The following is a 7,500-nucleotide window of genomic DNA, read 5'->3' on the forward strand; positions in this document are numbered from 1 at the left end:
AAACGTGCCCCCAGGCAAAGTGTGACATGACACCCGTCTGGCGTAACGGCATTATTATGTGTGTCAGGTTGCGTTACACTTGATCAAACATTTACCTGTGTCATGTCATGAAGTGAAAAGGTCAAAACGGATCGGATATTCGTACGAAATGTGTCTACACCTACACGCATATGTAGAGATATACGTGTGTGTGTGTGTGTGTGTGTGTGTGTGTGTGTGTGTGTGTGTGTGTGTGTGTGTGTGTGTGTGTGTGTGTGTGTGTATGTGTGTGTGTGTATGTGTGTGTGTGTGTGTGTGTGTGTGTGTGTGTGTGTGTGTGTGTGTGTGTGTGTGTGTGTGTGTGTGTGTGTGTGTGTGTGTGTGAGTGTGAGTGTGTGTGAGTGTGAGTGAGTGAGTGAGTGTGTGTGTGTGTGTGTGTGTGTGTGTGTGTGTGTGTGTGTGTGTGAGTGTGTGTGTGTGTGTGTGTGTGTGTGTGTGAGTGTGTGTGTGTGTGTGTGTGTGTGTGTGTGTGTGTGTGTGTGTGTGTGTGTGTGTGTGTGTGTGTGTGTGTGTGTGTGTGTGTGTGTGAACGATAGATAGATAGATAGATAGAGAGAGAGAAAAAACATAGGTAGATAGACAGATAGATAAAGGGAAATAGAGAAGACAGATAGACAAAGGGAAATAGAGAAGACAGATAGACAAATTAAGAAAGATATAGACAAACAGATAACGAGAGGCGCAGATAGATAAGGCAGAGAGAGGGGCGGAGGTCTCATTCCATGTGTCATGCATGAAACAGGTAAGGGGTCAAAGGTCATATGTCAAGGCTTGGCGTCATGCAGCGCCCTCGAGAGAAGGTCAAGGTCGCGGCATGCAGATGGAAATAAAAAGTCCAAAAGAAGAGGATGAAGGTATTCAAAAAATGAAGCCAGGGGACCGGAAGGGAAAAGAGAGGCAGAAAGAGATGTTTTTTCGTCGAGGCGAACATGCACCTGACAGGTTGAGGATGGTAATTACTCAATATTTGACACGACGATGATAACTATTTACAAATTGACAGGGGGTGATGATAATTATCTAATATTCAACGGATTGGTGGTGATAACTAATTAATACTTGACAGGGGGTGATGAGAATTATCTAATATTCAACCTATTGGTGGTGATAATCAATTAATACATGACAGGGGGTGATGATAATTATCTAATATTCAACCTATTGGTGGTGATAATTAATTAATATTTGACAGGGGGTGATGATAATTATCTAATATTAAACCTATTGGTGGTGATCATTAATAATATCTGACAGAGGATGATCATCACTATTTAATAATTGAAAGTGTGACGGTATTAATTCAATAACCGATAGGTTTAAAAATTAACAAGGCCGGTGATCATCATTTGAAATGCAACGCTGTTATTCGAACATATTGCATTCATCCAATCATTATCAACCTCTTAAGCGAGCTTTCGCCTTCACAAAAAATATGGGAGAGCGAACCCACGAAGCGAAAGGAAATGAAAATCCCCAAGAAGGAAAAAAAAGAAAGAAAAGAAGGGGTGACGGAAGGTAGGTAGGCAGAAGTGGAAAGGGAAAGAGACAGGAGAAAGAAGTGAGTGAAGAGTGTAGAGGTAAAAGGAATTGGAAGAAGGGGAGAAAGGAGGGAGAGGTAAACGAAGGGAAAGAGAGATAGTGGAAGGGAAGGAGGTTGAAAAGGAGGGAGGGAGGGAGGGAGGGAGGGAGGGAGGGAGGGAGGGAGGGACGGAAGGGGAGGAGGAGGAAAGGAAGGACGGAGAGAAGGAGGGGAGGGAGAGAGGAAGGATGAAGAGAAAGAGGGGAGGGAGGGAGGGAGGGAAGGAGAGAGGAAGGATGAAGAGAAGGAGGGAGGGAGGGAGGGAGGAAGGGAGGAAGGAAGAAGGAAAGAAGGAGAGAAGGGGAGAGGAAAGGAGGAAGAAAGGGAGGAAGAAGAAGAGGAGGAAAGGAGGTAACAGAGGGAGGAAGGCGAGAGGGAAGGAGAGAAAGGGAACGAAGGAGGAGAGAAAGGAAAACGATAAAAGAGAGAAGGACTCAGGGAAGGGAGGAGAAAATAAACGAAAGAAAAAAAGGGAAGGAAAGATGGAAATCACTAAAATAAAAGGATGAAAGGAAGAAAAGAAGGAAGATATTAAAGATTAATGTGGCCCAGATTGGGAGTGGAAGCTCTGGCGGCCGTGAGGAAACAATGCAAGGACGGCGACCGAGGCTGGACTTGTTGCTTCCTTGGCAGCGGTGGCAGTACATGCATGGACGTATTTGGTATGTATGTATGTATGTATGTATGTATGTATGTATGTATGTATGTATGTATGTATGTATGTATGTATGTATGTATGTATGTATGTGTGTATGTATGCATGAACCTGCAAGCATTTGCACGTATGTGAACATGATAAAGTATGTACTGGTGAGCTTACTTATATACTGCAAGCATTCAACATGTACATATATATATATGTATGGTGAGCTTACTTATATACATATATATAATATATATCTATATATATATATATATATATATATATTATATATATTATTATATGCATATATGTATATATGTATATTTGTATGTGTGTATGTATGTGTGTATGTGTGTGTGTGTGTGTGTGTGTGTGTGTGTGTGTGTCTGAATGTGCACACAAGTACAAACATATATACTTATACCACGCAAGAGAAAAGGGCCATAAACGCAAATACCTACCACTCTTTACACAATCCCATCCGCAAACACAGACATACACACACACGCACACACACCTGTTACCAAAATCCTACCTCTCCCAAACATTGGCCGCGTGATCTGCTCTGTTAACACATGACCATGAACGTTCAAAGTGAACCGAAGAACCCAGCGACTCGATAACGTTCTGCGAGGTGACACACGCAGCCAGGTGGGCGTGTGCGGCGGCGACATACATCCACGAGGGCGGGCGTCAAGACACTCTCTTGCGCTTACTCACATAGGGTGATTTCCGTATGCGAGGTATGTGTCATATTTCATCATGTATATATGCATGTGCGTATGTACGTACGTACGTACGTATGTATGTATGTATGTATGTATGTATGTATATATGTGTATATATATGTATATATATATGTATGTATGTATGTATATATGTATGTATATGTGTACGTAAATATGTATGTACATATGTATATAAATAGATATGTAAGCACCACTGTATTTACGAAAGTATTTGTGTAAGCACGTAAGCATTTACACGCGTTCCTACACATGTGCACAAGACATAAACATGATCAGCTGATCACATAAAAACACGGCTGGAGGAATCAAGGGCACAAAAGCCACCTGTCACATTCTGAAAGCTCTGCGGGAGACTATCGCGACCGCTCGGTTAGGACACCCATACGATGTCAAAAGGGAAATTGTACAAGGGAAAGGGAAGTACGGAGAGAGGGAGGAAAATTGGGAGAAAGAGAGATAGATGGAAATAAAGAGAGGAGATAGTAGGGAGAGGGAAGAGAGGGAGAGAAGGAGAGGAGGGAGAGAGAGAATGGGGGATACACAGAGGAATATAATAAAGAAAAATAATAATCACCATCGCCAAACTACATAACAAAAAAAACAACGAGGAAAAAGCAAACAACACAATCATTCACACCTTAGCCTCCCTTGCCCCTGCTCCTCCTCCTTCTTCTCTTCTTCTTCCTACTCCTCCCCTCCCCTTCTTCTTCTTCTCCTTCTCATTTTCTTCTTCTCCTCCTAATTTTCTTCTTCTTCTCTTCTACTCCTTTTGTTAATTTCTTCTTTATTCATTCTTATTTATTCCCCTTCTTCTTTCTCCTCCCTCTGTCCTCGACCTGACCAACGCCATCAGCTATTTCTTTCCCTTCCCCTTTGTTGCTCGTTATCCCTTTTCTGACACATCATCTCCGAGGCTGATTTGCTCGTTCATTCACTAAACTCATTCACCGTCTTCGCCCGAGTGACTCACCGATCAATGGCTAACGGTGAGTCATGGTAACCTTTTCTACAAGGGCGAATGCAAGTACTATGACGCACGCACGCACACACGCGCGCACACACACACACACACACACACACACACACACACACACACACACACACACACACACACACACACACACACACACACACACACACACACACACACACACAAACGCACGCGAACCTCATCAAAAAATCACATAATTACTGCACACGTCTTCCTTCACATCCTTTAGCTGTAAGCCTAGCTCTCTCTCTCCGCGCCCCTTCCTTCACATCGGGCAGAAGGGCAGGTGCATCATGGCGACCTCCCCGCACTCTGTACAGGGTCAGTGCGTCATACGAGAGTGAGAGTAACATAAGCAGAAAAAAAATAGAGAGAGAGAAGGAGAAAAAAAAAGCCTGGAGTTGCTGCTTGCCAACTCGTTTATATCTCTCCGTCATTTTTTATGCCTAATACTTTTTCACACTTTTGTTTTCTCTGTATCTTTGTCCTCGTGTTTTCAGGCTTGTTTTTCTTTAAGTCTTTGTCTGTCTATCTGTTTGTCTGTCTGTCTGTCTGCTTTTCTGTCAGTCTGTCGGTGTTTCAGAATAGTTCCACGATCTCCTTCCCATCTCTATCTCTTCTCTCCTATAAATAAATTCTGTGCCCTTTCCCTGCTACACTAACCAAGGGAGGAACGGCGAGCGAAAGAGGTGAAGAACGGAAAGAGAGGAAGAAAGCGCGAGGGAAAAAAGAGAGAGCAGGCAAGTCCTTCAACTTGTCTCCTTACAAGGAACCGTTAAAGATAAATAATTAATGAAGGCAGCGTGTGCGTATGTGTGTGCGCGCGTGTGACTGTAAGTGGCAGCTCATCAGACATGTACGGCCTCGAGGCCGCTGTATGTATGGAACAATAACACATGTTTGACGGTAAGGACATCTGTTTATAGACACACACAAAAACGTACTTATATTCACGAATATTCTTATGCACATACGAATGCATTTGCGAAAGTGAAGGCAAGAGAAGTGTGCATGCAAAGCTGTGCGTGCATGTCATTTCTCTCCCATTGTGTGGAAAGAGCATACGTCGACTATGCCCCCCCCCCACCCACCATACCCTACCCCCTCCCAGACTGTGAGTGACACGGTGCTTTATGCAAATCATGACCCTTTGCTTGCTTCCCTCGCTCCTCTCCCGTCACGAGGTGCATTTAAGGCACCTTGTATCTATGAGCTGTTGCTTCCCTCTGCCACTCAAAACCTCTCCTCCTCTCCCCCTTTCTCTTTGTCTCACGCTTTTTTTTATGTTTCCCTCTCTTTCTCTCTACGAACTCACTCACTCTCTCTCTCTCTCTCTCTCTCTCTCTCTCTCTCTCTCTCTCTCTCTCTCTCTCTCTCTCTCTCTCTCTCTCTCTCTCTCTCTCTCTCTCTCTCGCTCTCTTTCCCTTTTCTCCCTCACACTCCCATCCTTCCCGTATAATCACTCACACTTTCCTTACCTTCCCCTCTCTCTTCATCCCTCCTGTGCCCTTCCCTGCTCGCTCGCTTCCTTCCCTCCCTCCCTCCCTCCCTCCCTCTCTCTCCCTCCCTTTCCCCTCTCCCCTTCCCTCCCTCCCTCCCTCTCCCTCCCTTTCCCCTCTCCCCTTCCCTCCCTCCCTCCCCTTCCCCTCCCTCCCTCCCTCCCTCCCTCCCTCCCTCCCTCCCTCCCTCCTCACTCACCATCCGGCAACAGTCACGGTCGAATTGCCATGAAACAAAACATGGCACAGCGACACCTCACCAAGCACTGCCTACTGCCATCCCCCTCCTCCTTCTCCCACAGATGCTTCCACCTTCTAGTTATTCCATATTCTATCGTTTTTGTTATTATCACATTCTTTCCTCCTTTTAATTGCGTTCGTCTACGTGATTCCTCTCTCCTCGATTTCATCTTTTCCATCCCGTAACTCTCGTTTTCAAGCAGCTTTCGCCGTTCTTTTTTTTTTTTTTCTTCTTTTTTTTTTTACTTTTTCGTCTCATGGTTTGGATTAGCATTTCTCTTCGTATTTTCAGCGTTCAATTACTCTTTTTTCTCTCTTCTGTCTTTTCCTTTATCTTATCCCTTAACCCTCATCTATCTTTTTTTATTTTCCTTCTTCTTATTACTATTATTCATCTTCTCCTCCTCCTATCTTCACATCTCTCTCCTTCTCTCTCTCTATTCCCACGTGAGATATAAACTCCGAGTCGTATTTCCCCCCCCTTCCTCCCCTCCCACCTCCTCCCTCAACCCCCCTCCCTTGCTGCCGCTACACCCCCTCCCCCTCCTCTTCCCCAGGGGCAGACGACCATCCTCGGAATCTGTTCCCTGACCGGCGCGGGCCAGACGATAGAACGGGGGCGATCACGATGATAATGATGATAAAGGAGGTAAAGATAAAGATGAAGAAGATAAAGAAAGAGAGAGAGAGAGAGAGAGAGAGAGAGAGAGAGAGAGAGAGAGAGAGAGAGAGAGAGAGAGAGAGAGAGAGAGAGAGAGAGAGAGAGAGAGAGAGAGATACACTGAAAGAGAACGAACCAGAAAGGAAGAAACGGAAAGTGAAAGGTAAAGAAAGAAAGAGAAAAAAGCGCACGGAAGGCCTGTCACGGCAGAAGGCGGAGAGGTCAGACGTAACAGCCGCGGCTGGCTGGGGTCACGGAGCGAGCGGCAGCCTCGTTCGGGTCACGGACGTCGCCGAGGAAACGCTCGTCAACGCCGCCGTAGCCGCCGCCACCACCGCCACCGCCGCCGCCGTCCAGAGAGAAACTTGCAACAATCTTGAAAACGCGACCTTGTTCTCCCGCTTGTGCAACATCCATCTGTATGCGTTATCTCTGCCTGTTTCTTTGTCTGTGTGCTTGCATTCTGTTCACTCTGTCTCTCTCTCTCCTTACATTTTCGAAGTCTTCTTCTTCCTCATACACTCCCTTCCTCCCCCGTTCCTAACCATCTCTCCGCGAAGAACAAAAAAGGAAGATTACCAAATGAAAGGAAGATGAAATGGGGAAAAAACAATCAAGACTTAACTAGATCGCCAGTGTGGAGAACATTACCCGCTTGAGTGATCAATAGCCTCACCGAAGCACGGCCTGTGTGCGAGGACGTGTATACATGTGTGTGTGTGTGGGCTTGTAAGCGTGTAAGCGTGTAAGCGTGGTGTATGTGGATGTGGGCGTGTATGTGGATGTGTTTCATGTATGTGGATACGTTTGGATGCGTATGTGGATGTGGATATTTGTGCGTGCGTGCGTGCGTGTATTTGTGTACGTGTGTGTATGTGAGTGTGAGGGTGTGTGCGTGCGTGTGCGTGTGCGTGTGTGCGTGCGCGTGCGTTAAATACGCGAGCAGGTGCGTGTACGTGGGAGCGTGTCCCCATTCCAAGAGCACCGAAACAAAACGGAGCGCCACAAAAGATGCGGCCGGGTGAAATGGAACCAAATTATGGCTTCGGAGTCACTATGTGCGCGTTGGCGGATAGGCGGAGGCGGAGGCGCAGGAGAC

At 45.9% G+C, this 7,500-nt stretch overlaps 1 protein-coding gene across 8 annotated transcripts in view; it reads right to left on the minus strand.

Moving 5' to 3' along the window:
- LOC122259168 (supervillin) overlaps positions 1-7,500 on the minus strand; it is a 139,877-nt gene that overhangs the window by 90,775 nt on the left and 41,602 nt on the right. The gene's annotated exons all lie outside the window — the stretch shown is intronic.

Source organism: Penaeus japonicus, unplaced genomic scaffold, assembly GCF_977035675.1.
Source record: "Penaeus japonicus unplaced genomic scaffold, GWHDUDI00000001_assembly GWHDUDI00000014, whole genome shotgun sequence".
NCBI classification, from domain to species: Eukaryota; Metazoa; Arthropoda; class Malacostraca; order Decapoda; family Penaeidae; genus Penaeus; species Penaeus japonicus.